Source organism: Heloderma suspectum, chromosome 14, assembly GCF_057233095.1.
Source record: "Heloderma suspectum isolate Gila_16-S chromosome 14, 16-S_ref, whole genome shotgun sequence".
Classification (NCBI taxonomy): Eukaryota; Metazoa; Chordata; class Lepidosauria; order Squamata; family Helodermatidae; genus Heloderma; species Heloderma suspectum.
In genome coordinates, this window is record NC_139471.1 from 17,984,109 (window position 1) to 17,999,068 (window position 14,960).

General features: G+C 47.7%; 1 protein-coding gene across 1 annotated transcript in view; it reads left to right on the plus strand.

Moving 5' to 3' along the window:
• Positions 1-11,837: 11,837 nt before the first annotated feature.
• Positions 11,838-14,960, plus strand: part of LOC146335730 (uncharacterized) — a 28,061-nt gene continuing 24,938 nt past the window's right edge. Inside the window, exon 1 of the mRNA XM_084820552.1 lies at positions 11,838-11,996. The gene's annotated coding sequence lies outside the window, so the exon portion shown is untranslated. The remainder of the gene's footprint in view (positions 11,997-14,960) is intronic.

The following is a 14,960-nucleotide window of genomic DNA, read 5'->3' on the forward strand; positions in this document are numbered from 1 at the left end:
TAAGGATTTATGTAGCCTATCATGGCTGACTGCAGGGACGCAAACGGCAGCGGCTATGGTTAATCGCTGCAGAGCACAGCCGGCCGGCCAGGATTCCGGGGGGGGGAGAAACGGAGCGCCTCCCCCCCCGGCGAGGATTCCGGGGGGAGGGACGGAACGCCTCCCCCCGCACCATCAGCATAATCCCCGAAAGGTAAGTATCTTTCGTACATCCCTACTTAGACGCTCGACACAGACGCAAAGAGCGACGAGCGATGGAGGGCGCGGAAAGGAGGCGTAGCACCCGTTTGGCACACAAGCAATGACCACCTCCCATGGACCCAAGGGAAAGAGGGAGGATCTCTCCCTAGCCCACAAGTTCTGGGTCTTCAAGTGACTCTCTTTCAAAGGAGGATCAACTGACTACTTGAAGCTTAGGCCACCCTGCTGTTCCTTGCTTTAGTTGCTGGTGATTAGCATCTGAAAGAGTCATTAAGTTGTAAAAGGATTAAAGCTTTGAAAAGAAATCCTTTCATCTGTGTCTTGAGTTGGCTATTGGAATCTACTGGGAGAGGCTACCAGAGCGCACCTGACAATGGCCATCTAGCCACTGACTAGTGGCCATAGGATTGCACCCTTATCCCTTTAGATGTGTTAGCATTTTACATTGTGATTTTATGGGGGTTTTATGGTTTGTACTAGGTTGTTACAAGTTTTGTGTCTTTAATCCTTTGGGTGAGTCACCTTGGAAGGTGGTAACCCTAAAGGCAACCTATACGTACTGAAATAAATTAAGGAAGAAATAAGAGTCAGACCTAAGGTGAGGAAGCTTCCTGACTTCCTAAACACTGGAGTGTTATGTAGGTTGAGCGCTGAATGACACCAAAATGGCTGCCTTGTTGCTTTAGCTTTCAATCATTGTGATGTGTAGGTGGAAAAGACAGGTGAAAAGCAAGCTTAACACTTAACAGAGACAAATAGGACCACAGAGGGCATTTTCTTGGGGCCAAATACAATCTTTGGCAAATAAATCTTGTGTCTCTATAGGGAACTGACTGCCTATATACATAAGCTTTGGTTTCTTTCCCTATCAGCTAAGAAGGCCCACCTGAGATTAAAGACAGAAGGAACCAGGTGGCAGAATCAATGACCCTCTGAACTTCCACTTTCAGTCTTCATGGACGAGTCCCTCTTCACCGGATGTGATTTTAAATAAACATGAAGGGACAGACAGTCCACTGATGTGGGTATCCAAGCAACACAGACTCACACACACAAGTCGATATTTGTTGCTGTGTAAAAACAAGTAGAAGTTGGAGCTGTTATGTATTTTTAATTTACATTTTTATTGATGTTTTCGTTTTGATGAAAAACAACATAAACAGAGCAAGAACGGCCACCTTCACAGGGAAAATCTACTCATGAAGAGGCAATATCACGAGCACAAATGAAGCACCCCAGAAACTTAAGAAATTATTGTTCAATGCCATAGATTTTTGATTACAGTCATAGCCCAGTTCTAAACTTGGCAGGGTTTATGTACATGGGTCTTGTATCAACAGCAACGTTGCTATTCACTTCGATGTTGGAGATCACTCCTTGCGCACAGTGCGGGTGAATGCATGGAACACAACTCGGACAAGGATATGAATAGGGTGTGTGCGGATGCTCAGGAAATTCTGTGCATCTGAATTTCTCCCTAGAATTCAGGGGCTCCGGAGTGGCACCAGTGTGTTTGCGACTCGCCATTCCCCCATTTTAACTTCCAGATTTGGCTCAGACATCTGGGCATGTGCAGTTTGATGCAGTTTCTGGACTACATCATCCCCCCCACCCTTGTAGGTCAGCTGATAAGCATGTGTTTGGTTTCTGTTTTGATCCAGGAAGTGCAAATTAGGTGTGTTAGCATTAGAATGCAAATTGAACTAATTTCTCTCCCATCCCAACTCAAACCATGTTTGTGAGGATGGGCAACGAGAGCTCTGTGTGTTCGCCATCCTGCTGTGTTAACAGTGATACTAGTCAAGATGCTAGGGGAGATTATTATTTTTTAAAAAAAGATCAGCAGTCAGCAGCACAGAGATGTGGAAATGCTGCTTAAACTGCCTATTCGTATGTTTTTAACTCTGGAACGACAATACTTCTGTCGCTTCTTTTTGTTCTAAGTGCCCAATTAAGCTCACTGTTTACACCTTGCTGCCGAAGTCCCAGCTCTCAGACGGCGAGTGCAAAAAGCCAGTAATGAGGCTTCAAGCTGAAAGGCAAGGGGAAAGGGAACATGTTATGAGAAACAGCGAGCAAATGTTCTTTGCACTGGGAGATGGGAGGAAGCAAGAGATTGAAAGGAATGTGATGCTGAAAGCTTTCTTTGGAATTCCAACATGGAAGGGGGATTTTCTGGCTTCAGGGCATCATTTTTTATGCATAAGATCATAAGAAGAGCCCTGCAGGATCAGACCAAGGGTCCATCTAGTCCAGCATTCTGTTCACACAGTGGCCAACCAGCTGCCCATGGGAAACCTACAAGCAGGGAATGAGCACAACAGCACCCTCATAGCCTATGATACATAGGCTCAGTGCCTCTGGTTCTGGAGGTAGTACATAGCCATTAAGACTAGTCACCATGGATAGCCTTCTCCTCCAGGAATTTGACTAACCCCCTTTTAAGGTGATCCAAATTGGTGGCCATCACTACGTCTTGTGGTAGCAAATTCCATAGTTTAACTCTGCGCTGTGTGAAGAAGCCCTTCCTTTTCTCTTTTCTGAATCTCCCACCAATCAGCTTCATGGGATGGCCTCTTTGGGTCCTGGAATTTTGAGAGAGGGAGAAAAATGTCTCCCTATCCACATTCTCCACCCCATGCATAATTTTGTAGACCTCAGTCATATCTCCCCTTACCCACCGTTTTTCAAATTTGAGCAATCTCCCCTATTGTTACCATCTCTCATAGGGGAGATGTTCCAGCCCCTTCATCATTTTAGTTGCCCTTTTCTGCACTTTTTCCAGCTCTACTGTATCTTTTTTTTTTTAGGTGTGGTGAGCAGAACTGTACACAGTATTCCAAGTGTGGCCATACCATACATTTGTATAGGGGCAGTATGATCTTGGCAGTTTTATGCTCAATTTTTTTCTTCTTATTATGCCTAACATGGAGTTTCTCTTCGTTACAGCGGCCACAGACTGGGTTGGCGTCTTCATTGAGCTGTCTACCACAGCCCCAAGATCTCTTTCCTGGTCAGTTACCATCAGCTCAGATCCCATCAGGCTATACTTAAGTTGGGATTTTTTCCCCAATGTGCATCACTTCGCACTTACATTGAACCACATTTGCCATTTAGATGCCCATTCCCCCAGTATGGAGAGATCCTTTTGGAACTCTTCACAATCCCTTTTTTGTTTTAACCACCCCAAATAATTTGGTGTCATTCACAAACGTTGCCACTTCACTGCTCACTCCTAATTCCAGATCATTTATAAACAGGTTGAAAAGCTTTGCTCCTAGTATAGATCCCTGTGGGACCCCACTACTTACTTCCCTCCAATGGAAGAATGTACCATTTCTTCCTACTCTCTGCTTTCTGTTCTTTAACCACTCACTGATCCATAAGAGGACATGTCCTCTTATTCCATGACTGCAAAGTTTGCTCAGGAGTCTTTGGTGAGGGGGACTTCATCAAAAGCCTTTTGGAAGTCGAGGTAAACAATATCTACTGGATCACCTCTGTCTACGTGTTTACTGATACTCTCCAAGAACTGTAAAAGATTGGTGAAACAGGACTTACCTTTGCGGAAGCCATGTTGATTCTTTTTCAGCAGGGATTATCCTTCTATATGATTACTAATTTTATTTTAAATAATGCCTTCAATGAATTTACCCAGAACAGATGTTAAGGTAAAGGGCCTGTAATTTCCAAGATCCCCCCGGATCTCTTTTTGTAAATCGGTGTTACAATGGCTATCTCTGGTATACAGGCTGATCTTAGGGACATGTTGCATATTTTTGTTAGAAGATCAGCAATTTCATATTTAAGTTCTTTGAGAACTCTAGGATGGATGCTCTCTGGGCCCAGTGATTTATTTGCTTTCAATTTATAACTAAGGTCGAGAACTTCATCTTTTGTCACCACTATTTTCTAGGGATGGCGGAGAATTTCTCCCCGAAACTTCGGGGGGCCGAGCGCCAACGTGTTCGGCCCCCCGAACAAGTTTCGGGGAGAAATTCTCCACCCCCCGCCCCCCGCATACCCCCCCGGGACGGGACTTACCTTTCCCGAATCTCCCTCCCGGCGGCCGGTCCTGGCGGCGGTTCGTCGGGTCTTCGTCAGGGGCGGGGGCGACAGCTGGTCTTTCGACCGGCTGCCGCTGCTGCCATTCCAATAAAAGTAAAAAAAAAAACACCCCCGTGATAGGCTACGTGATGATTAACGTAGACTATCACGGCTAGATCTGCAAAGTCAGCCGTGATAGGCTACGTAAATCGTCACATAGCCTATCACGGGTGACTTAAAAAAAAAAAAAGCGCGTACGGCTAATGGCGGCCCCCATAGGGAGCTGCCATTCCCGTTCCTTGTTTGGTCTCTGTAGTCTACGTAAAGATTACGTAGACTACGGCAAAAATAAGGGCAACGTTATTTGTGTTGCCCTTATTTTCGCCGTAGTCTATGTAAAGATTTACGTAGACTACAGCGACCAAATAAGGAACGCGAATGGCGGCTCCCTATGGGGGCCGCCATTTGCGTATGCGCTTTTTTTTTAAAAAAAAAATCACCCATGATAGGCTACGTGATAATTTACATAGCCTATCATGGCTGACTTTGCAGATCTAGCCGTGATAGGCTACATTAATCGTCACGTAGCCTATCACGGGGGCGGTTTTTTTTTTTTACTTTTTATTTCGCGGCCGGGCGAGGCGAGGCGCCTCCTCCCTGGCCTGAATTTCAGCCGGGCGAGGCAGGAAGCCTCCCCCCCTGGCCTGAACTTCGGGGGGAGAGCAGCGAAGCGCCTCCCCCCCACAGCGAAAAGCTGCGAGACCAGGTAAGTGGCTTTCGTGCACTCCTACTATTTGCCTCAGTTCTTCAGACTCCCTTCCTGAAAACATCCGTTCAGGCACATGTATCTGTCCTATATCTTCTGTAGTGAAGACAGATGAAACGAATCCATTCAGCTTCTCTGCAATCTCCTTGTCCTCCTTCAGTACTCCTTTAACTCCATTGTCACCCAATGGTCCAACTGCTTCCCTAGCTGGTTTTCTCCTTCTGATATATTCAAGGAATTCTGTATTGTTGCCCTTGATGTTGTTAGTAATATGCTCTTCAAAATGCTTTTTTTGCATCTCTTATTGTCTGCTTGCATTGCCTTTGTGCAAGCTTGTGCTCCCCTTTGTTTTCCTCACTTGGACAAGATATCCATTTTCTGAACGAAGCTCTCTTTTCTCTATCAGCTCCCTTAACACTGCTTGTTAACCATGCTGGCAACCTCTTGGACTTGGTGCTACCTTTCCTAACCTGTGGTATACATTTTAGCTGGGCTTCTATTATTGTGGCTTTGAGTAATCTCCAAGCATTCTGAAGGGATGTAATCTGCTTGACTCCCCCTTTCAACATCCTTTTCATCAGTCCCCTCATTTTACAGAAGTTTCCTCTTTTGAAGTCAAATGTGACTTTGTTGGTCTTCCTGGATAATTTTCCACTTACATATACATTAAATCCGATAGCACTGTGATCACTGGTTCTAATGGGTTCAACAGCATTTACATCTCATACTAGGTCCTGGGCAACACCACTTAGGATTAAATCCAAGGTTGCCTGCCCTCTGATGGGTTCCATGACCAACTGTTCTAAGGCACAATTGTTTAGGGAATCGAGAAATTAATATTATGGCTGGAACATGCATTTATTCAATCAATATGGAGGTAATTGAAGTCTCCCATTATTACAACACTTCCTTCTTTGGAGGCCTCCCTGATTTTGTTTTCCATCTCAAGGTCACTTTGAGCATTCAGTCTGGGGGATGATAGCATGTTCCTAGGACTAAATTAGTTTTGGATCCTGTTATTGTCACCCACCATGCTTCTGTGGAAGAGCCTACTCCTTTTACGTGTTCTAGTCCGCTCAGAACTATGCCCTCTTTGGCGTACAGGGCAACACCTCCCCCAGTATGCCTTTCCCTGTCCTTCCTATAGAGATTATACCCAGAGATGACTGTATTCCACTGGTTCTCTCCACTCCACCAGGTTTCTGTAATGCCCACTTTATCCAGATTTTCCTTCAAAAGCAAGCACTCCAACTCCCATTTTGGCTTAGAGGCTTCTAGTATTTGCATGAGAACTCCTATACGTGGTATCCCTCCCCAAATGCCTCTAGCATATGCATCTTTTGCTATGGAATGTTGCCCCCTTTGATTGGCTATTATGTCCTACCATGTGCTCCTGGCCTATTCCCTCCCTGTCGACATTTGGGCAATCAAAAACGTTTTCATCTTCATCGCTTTGGGATGATTTAACCTGAACAGGATGCTTCCCAGCTCCTGTCAGCTTTTGCCCAGGATTTAGTTTAAAAGCTGCTCTGCCATGCTTTTTATGTTTAGCATAGGGATGGGGGAGAATTTTTTGGGCCCACCCAGGCATGAAAAATGGCCCCTTGCTTCTCCAAAACTGAATTTAACCCTTGGGGTTGAAAGACGGGTGTCACCCCCACAGTATATGTATGATTTATATGAGCCACATCATGTATTTGGTATTCTTAAGAGGGGAAGAAAACTAGACTGGTTCGGCAGTGGCTGCGGCGGCCGGTCTTCCGACTGGCTGCCACTGCCGCCATTTCCAGTAAAAAAAAAAAAAAAAAAAACTAAAAAAAGTGATAGGCTACATAAAGATTTACGTAGCCTATCACGGCTAGATTTAAAAAAAAACACCGTAATAGGCTACGTAAATGTTTACGTAGCCTATCATGGCTGAGTAAAAAAAAAAAAAACCCACGTGTACGGTATTTGCGTTCTATGCTATTTGCGTTCCCCTTATTTTCACCGTAGTCTACGTAAATGTCTACATAGACTAGACGTGCCAAAATAAGGAACGCAAATGGCGGCGCCCATGGGCGCCGCCATTTGCGTACGCACAGGTTTTTTTTTTACTCAGCCGTGATAGGCTACGTAAACATTTACGTAGCCTATCACGGCTGACTGCAGGGACGCAAACGGCGGTGGCTATGGCCGCCGCCATTTGCATCCCGGCCGGCCAGGATTCAGGGGTGGAGGGATGGAGCGCCTCCCCCCCACCAGAATTTCAGGGGGAGGGACGGAGTGCCTCCCCCCCACCATGAACAAAATTTCATTCAAGGTAAGTGACTTTCGTACATCCCTATTCCTGACTGAAAAATCCCCATGGGAAGAATTGCCTCATAATTAGAGATATATGGACTGTGTGGAATCCACTCTGTCTGTGTTTCATGGATTGTGAGGTTCCTTTTGTTCCATTGTCTGCCCACAGATGGATGTATTTTTTTTTTTTGGTCATGTGGAAAAATATGCAAATAATTATGTAAGTATTTACTTAAGTATGTACATAATTTACACTCAGTACGTAATATTTAGCGTGTTGTCCCCCATTCCATTCAACATTTCCTCAGCAGAAACTTACATATTTTCCTATAAATTTATATGCATAAATTTTGGGAAAGTAAAATAAATCATCCGGGCATCCACAGACTCCACGCTGCCTGAGGGGGTCTCTCCGCAGTGGATTCTGCATGTTGGAATTTTGGAAATCTGAGCTCATTTTAGTCTCTAATTTCTCCAGCATCCCTACTCATGATGTCTTCCTCATGATGGCTTTAAATGAAGTGAAGGAAGCAGAGAAGCTATGGGCTGCCAGAGGGATTATTGTACAATGACAGACAGGACACTCATGCACACTCCTCAGCCACCTCATAAGTAAAGTCAGCACAGGAACCCCAAACCCAACCCATGAGAATTTCTCCAAAATTTCCCATCCTTTGAACTTCTGTTCAAAAGCAACTCCTTTCCTTCCAAATTGAATGAGAATGGTCCAAAAAAATGTGGAAGAAATTTTCAGCACAACAGTAGAAACACACACACACACACATAGAAATCCTGCCTCTGCCCATGATGCCATTTCTCCATATTGCAAGGTACTGAGATGTTCTTTAATCAGGGGGCTATGTGAGGTTGATTAGGTTTGATTGCATGTTCCACAGGTATTATCGATCCGACAGAGTGACTGATGCGCCTCGTCCTTGTCAGTGCCTCATCTTTGATGTAATTGCATGAATTATCTGCCAGGGCCTCACACAACTTGTCCTCAAATAAATTAACAATAATTTTAACCGAGAGGAGGGGGAGGACACCACCCAGGCACACAGAGAGAAATACAATGCCATTTGACAGAGCTTGAATTATTTCTAAGAGGTTCTGCACATCCTCCTTGGAAATGCAGGAAGTGTGTAACCATAAATCAGGGCACTGAGACAGATGGAGACCTTTAAAGGTACAAGAGTAAACCATTCCTCCCTTTAACAAGCTTTCTCGAAGGCCAAGCTTTGCAAAAGCTACGTCATTCTCCTGGGTAGGAGTAGAGCCTTCAGCAAAACCCTTCCTTGGCCACTCTCCTAGGGTGGATTTTCAAAAAACAAAGATGTCCAGCCCAGCTACATCAGACTGAAGGCCCACCAAGTATAGCATCAGGTTTCTGAAATGCTTCTAGAAAGTTCACTAGCAGGGTCTGAAAGCAATAGCTTCCTGCTATTACCCCCAGCACCTAGCATTTGTGGCATATTGCCTCTGAATAAGGGGTTCCACTTAGCCATTATCACTGCTAATAGCCATTGGTAAATCACCTTGTCAAGGTTCTACTTATGACCTGGACCCCCTGAGCAACTCCTTAAGGATCTCTTGCCTCCTTAAGAGTCCCACCTTCCTTCTTTTTAACGTCCCTTTCCAAGTAACATGGGGTTTAGGCTATAGACATAGGTTGACTGACACTCTAGGCACAGGCTTTAACCACAACGGTGTACTAGTAGATTTAAAGCAAACAAATTACAACTCAAGGTATTTACACAGTAGAGCTGAGTGATACAAAAGCCACTAAAATAAAATAAATTTTGCAAAATGCAAGTTCCTTTACCCTAGCTGTCAGTAGACTTTTCTAGGCTGCTCCTTCCTGCTCACTGTTCAGACTCTGCTCTCACTTCAGGCTCTGGCTGTCTTCTTGACTCTTGCTCTGGCTACAGCCTGGTCTCTGTCTCTGTCTCTCTCTCTCTCTTACTGGATCTCTCCCTCTCTTTATATACCCTCCTCCCCCAAAACCAAAAGTACTGTTTCAACCCTGAAGAAATAAAACTGACACTCGACTGGAGAAATGGAACTACTACTCTCAGGGTTACCCCCTCCCAATAGAAAACTCCAGGCCTCTAAGCCTAACCCTTTTTCCCTTCGCTTCTGTAGGCCTCAAAGCTTCACATACTTCTACAGATAGACGTTTGTTACATTTGCATTTGTATGCAAAGTTACCAAATTCGTATTTCCTGAAACTATGCATGAAAATACCTATAATTTTTTACATGTGTACTTAAACACACACACACACACACACACACACACTGATGAAAACAAGACAGGAGGGGTGGGGTGGAAACATAATGTAGAAAAATGGGAACATGAGCAGAATCAAGCATGGTAGCTATTCTCACCTCTTGTGGCACTGAACTCCATGTATGTTATGCTACTTCAGCCTAGGGATGTACAAAAGTCACTTACCTTTGATGAAATTTGCTTCGCAGTGGGGGGAGGTGCCCCGTCCCTCCCCCCTGAAATTCTGGGCGGGGGGGAGGCACACATCCCTCCCGCCACAAATCCCGGCCAGCCAGGAACACAAATGGCGGCGGCCGTAGCTGCTGCCGTTTGTGTCCCTGCAGTCAGCCGTGATAGGCTACGTAAATGTTTACATAGGCTATCACGGCTGAGTGGGGGAAAAAAAACACCGCGCATACGCAAATGGCAGTGCCCATGGGCGCCGCAATTTGCGTTCCTTATTTTGGCACGTGTAGTCTATGTAAATATTTACGTAGACTATGGTGAAAATAAGGGGAACGCAAATAGTGTATTTGCGTTCCCCTTATTTTCGCCGTAGACTACATAAAAGTTTACATAGACTACACGTGCCAAAATAAGGAACGCAAATGGCGGCGCCCATGGGCGCCGCCATTTGTGTACGCGCGGTGTTTTTTTTCTTTCACTCAGCCATGATAGGCTACGTAAACATTTACGTAGCCTATCATGGTATTTTTTGAAAATCTAGCCATGATAGGCTACGTAAATCTTTACGTAGCCTATCCCGTTTGTTTGTTTGTTTTTACTGGAAATGGCAGCGGCGGCAGCGCCAGAGCCGCTGCCACCAGGGAGATTAGCCAAAGGTAAGTCCCATCCCGAGGGGGGCGGGGGGGGCAGACCGTTCCGCCACCGATTTCGGGGGGCCGAATGCACTGGCATTCGGCCTCCCTGAGATTCGTGGCGAAATTCTCTGACATCCCTACTTCAGCCATGTTCAGAAAAAAAGGGCTCATGCATTCTATCACTACCTGAGCAGGGCTAGTGATTTTGCTTAATATACACACCTTTTGCAAGCAATTACCCTAATTTTATTTATTTATTTATTTATTTATTTATTAAATTTATTAATCGCCCATCTGGCTGGTCACCCAGCCATTCTGGGTGATGTACAATAATAGAAACAGTTTAAAACAATACAATTCTACATTAAAAACATCATATTTCTAACGATACCCTACCCCACCCCAAATGCCTGCCTGAACAACCACGTTTTTAATGCATGGTGGAAGCTCATTAAAGAGGGGGCATGGAGGAGGTCCCTAGGGAGGGAGTTCCACAGAGTGGGGGCCACCACAGAGAAGGTCCTCTCCCTAGTCCTTGCCAGCCTATCTGTCCTGGCTGGTGGGACAGAGAGAAGGCCAACCAAGGCTGATCTTGCTGAGCGGCCTGTCTGGTGTTGCTGGAGGCACTCCTTGAGATAGGCTGGGCTGGAACTATATAGGGTTTTTAAGGTCAAAACCAAGACCTTGAATTTGGCCCGGAAAACAACTGGTAACCAGTCCAACTCCTTCAGCACCAGAGTGATGTGATCATGCCGGCGGCTGCCTTTAATCAGGCGAGTTGCCGTGTTCTGTACCAGCTACAGCTTCCAAACCTTCTTCAAGTGTAACCCTACGGAGAGCACATTACAGTAGTCTAAATGAGAGGAGACCAGGGCATGTACTACTGATGGCAGCAGATGGTCGGGAAGGTAGGGGCTCAGCCGCCCTGTCAGATGGAGTTGGTACAGTGCTGTCCAGCTCGCAGCTGACACCTGAGCCTCCATAGACAGCTGGGAGTCTAAAATGACCCCCAGGTGGCAGACCTGGTCTTTCAAGGGTGACCATACCTAGGGATGTATGAAAATTCCACCACGGATCTCGGGGAGGCCAAATGCCAGTGCATTCAGCCCCCTGAAATCGGTGGCGGAACGGCCTGCCCCCCTGCCCCCCCGGGACGATACTTACCTTGGGTGGACCTTCCTGGCGGCAGCGGTTCCAGCGGCGGCTCCAGCAGTGGTTTGGCAGCGGCTGCGGCGGCCAGTCTTCTGACCGGCTGCCACCGTCGCCATTTCCAATTTCAAAAAGAAAAACGTGATAGGCTACATAAAGATTTACGTAGCCTATCATGGCTAGGTTTAAAAAACAATCGTGATAGGCTACATAAATGTTTACGTAGCCTATCACGGTTGTTTTTTTAAACCTAGCCGTGATAGGCTGCGTAAATCTTTACGTGGCCTTAGCCTATTTTACGTGGCCTTAGCCTAAAAAAAACTGGAACAGAATCCCTGCGGAGCACTGCCGGCCGGCCAGTTTTCCAGGGGGGGAGGAACGGAGCACCTCCCCCCCCGGCGAGGATTCCAGGGGGAGGGACGGAATGCCTCCCCCGCAACCATAAACATAATCCAGGAAAGGTAAGTGTCATTTGTACATCCCTAACAATACCCCATTCAACACCAGGTCAACCTCCCCCAGCCTCCTCTTGTCTCCCACCAAAAGTACCTCGGTCTTGTCAGGGTTCTTCTTGTCAGAGAATTTCTCGCCGAAACTTCGGGGGGCCGAGTGCCAACGTATTCGGCCCCCCGAAGTAGTTTCGGGGAGAAATTCTCCGCACCCCCCCGCACCCCCCCCCGGGATGGGACTTACCTTTCCCGAATGTCGCTCCCAGTGGCAGGTCGCAGTGGCGGTTCGGCAGGGCTTCGACAGGGGCGGGGCCGGCAGCCGGTCTTTCGACCAGCTGCCGCCGCTGCCATTCCAAGAAAAGTAAAAAAAAAAAACGCCCCTGTGATAGGCTACTAGGGGTGGACGAAAGTCACTTACCTGTCGTCGAAGCTTGTTCGCAGTGGGGGGGAGGCGCTTTGCTGCTCCCCCCGTGAAGTTCAAGCCGGGGGGGGAGGCTTCCCGTCTCGCCCCGGCCGAAAGTCAGGCCGGGGAGGAGGCTTCCCGCCTCGCCCGGCCGCGAAGTCCAAAGTTAAAAAAAAAACAAAAACGCCCCTGTGATAGGCTACGTGACGATTAATGTAGCCTATCACGGCTAGATCTGCAAATCTAGCCGTGATAGGCTATGTTAATCGTCACGTAGCCTATCACGGGTGACTTAAAAAAAAAAAAGCGCGTACGCTAATGGCGGCCCCCATAGGTAGCCGCCATTCGCGTTCCTTATTTGGTCGCTGTAGTCTACGTAAAGACTTACGTAGACTACGGTGAAAATAAGGGCAACGCAAATAGTTATCTCCCCTTTTCCCTCCCACTTTTCTCATAGCTATGGAGAGATCTCTTCCTCCATCTTGCTTATCAATGGGACCTTCTCAAACTGGGGAGAGGTAACAAGTGGGGTGCCGCAGGGCTCAGTCCTGGGCCCAGTGCTCTTCAACATTTATGTTAATTAGGGAAGTACGAAAGTCACTTACCATTTCACGGATTCATTCGCGGTTGGGGGGAGGCACTCTGCCCCTCCCCCCAGAATCCTCGATGGGGGGAGGCACTCTGGTCGCCCCCTCTGGAATCCTGCATGGGCTACTCCGCTCTGCGGCAATTCCACACAGCCGCCGGCTGGCTCCGCCTGCGGCCGGACATCCGCGTTCTGTATCTTTCGCCGTTTTAGCCTACGTAAATATTTATGTAGGCTATTGCAGAAAAATAAAGGGGAATGCAAATGACATAGTGAGCGCTATTTGCTGTCTTAGTCTACGTAAATGTTTACATAGACTAAGATGTGCCAAAATAAGGAACGCAAACGGAACACGCATTGTTGTTGTTGTTTTTTAAGTCAGCTGTGATAGGCTACATAAACATTTACGTAGCCTATCACGGCTGACTGCAGGGACGCAAACGGCGGCGGAGCACAGCCGGCCGGCCTGGATTCCAGGGGGGGAATGGAGCACCTCCCCCCCCTGCGAGGATTCTGGGGGGAGGGACGGAACGCCTCCCCCCAACCATAAACATAATCCGCAGAAGGTAAGTGCCTTTCGTACATTCCTAGCCGATAGGGATGCGTACGCAAATGTGTGTCCGTGCGTATGCAAATGGCAGCGCCCATGGGCGCCACCATTTGCATTCCTGATTTTGGCACGTCTAATCTATGTAAACATTTATGTAGACTACGGCAAATATAAGGGGAATACAAATAGCGTAGACGCTATGCTATTTGCGTTCCCCTTATTTTTGCCGTAGTCTACATAAATGTTTACGTAGATTAGACGTGCCAAAATAAGGAACGCAAAAGGCGGCGCGTATGGGCGCCGCCATTTGCGTAAGCGCAGTTTTTTGGTTTTTGTTTTTAATCAGCTCTGATAGGCTACGTAAACATTTACATAGCCTATCACGGCTGTCTGCAGGGACGCAAACGGCGGCAGCTATGGCCACCGCCATTTGCGGCCGGCCGGCCAGGACTCGGGGGTGGAGGGATGGAGCGCCTCCCCCCCAGCCAGAATTTCAGGGGGGGGATGTAGCGCCTCCCCCCCACCACGAATCAAATTTAGTTCAAGGTAAGTGACAGCGACCAAATAAGGAACGCGAATGGCGGCTCCCTATAGGGCTTTTTTTTTTTAAGTCACCCGTGATAGGCTATGTGACGATTAACGTAGCCTATCACGGCTGACTTTGCAGATCTAGCCATGATAGGCTACGTTAATCGTCACGTAGCCTATCACGGGGGCGTTTTTTTTTTTTTAAAAAAAACTTTTTATTTCACGGCCGGGCGAGGCGAGGCGCCTCCTCCCTGGCCTGAATTTTGGCCGGGCGAGGTGGGAAGCCTCCCCCCTGGCCTGAATTTCAGCCGGGCGAGGCGGGAACCCTCCCCCCCCGGCCTGAACTTCGGGGGGAGCAGCGAAGCACCTCCCCCCCACCGCGACGCAAGCTGCGAGACCAGGTAAGTGGCTTTCATGCACTCCTAGAAAAAACTGAGACACACGGAAACTGGGCTGCAGATTGAGATGTACGAATCCCACTCACCTGTCCATTCTGGGGCATTGCGGTGGGGAGGTGGTGCTCCATCCCTCCCCTCAGAATCCTCCCTGCCTGGCTCCGCTCCGCGGCAACTCTGCAGAGCTGCTGGCCAGGGCTGGCCGTAGCAGGAATTCCAGTAGCAGGGCTGGGAAGAAACAAGAGCCATGCCTTAGACTTTAGAGAGCTGCTGCCCATCAGAATAGACAGTGGGCAAGATTAGGGATGGATGGACTCACCTCTGTCTGGGTGGGCTGGGGGCTCGATGAGCTGCCACCCGGAACCACTCGACAAGCCTCCGTGCCTGTCCTTCCCGCAACACTGCATGAGCCACCCCTGAGTGCTTGCAGCTGCCCATACTCTGTGCAAGTTGCCCCCCCATCCCATCATGGGTCAGCTACCATGGGGGCAGCAGCTTGACAGGAAGAGGACAA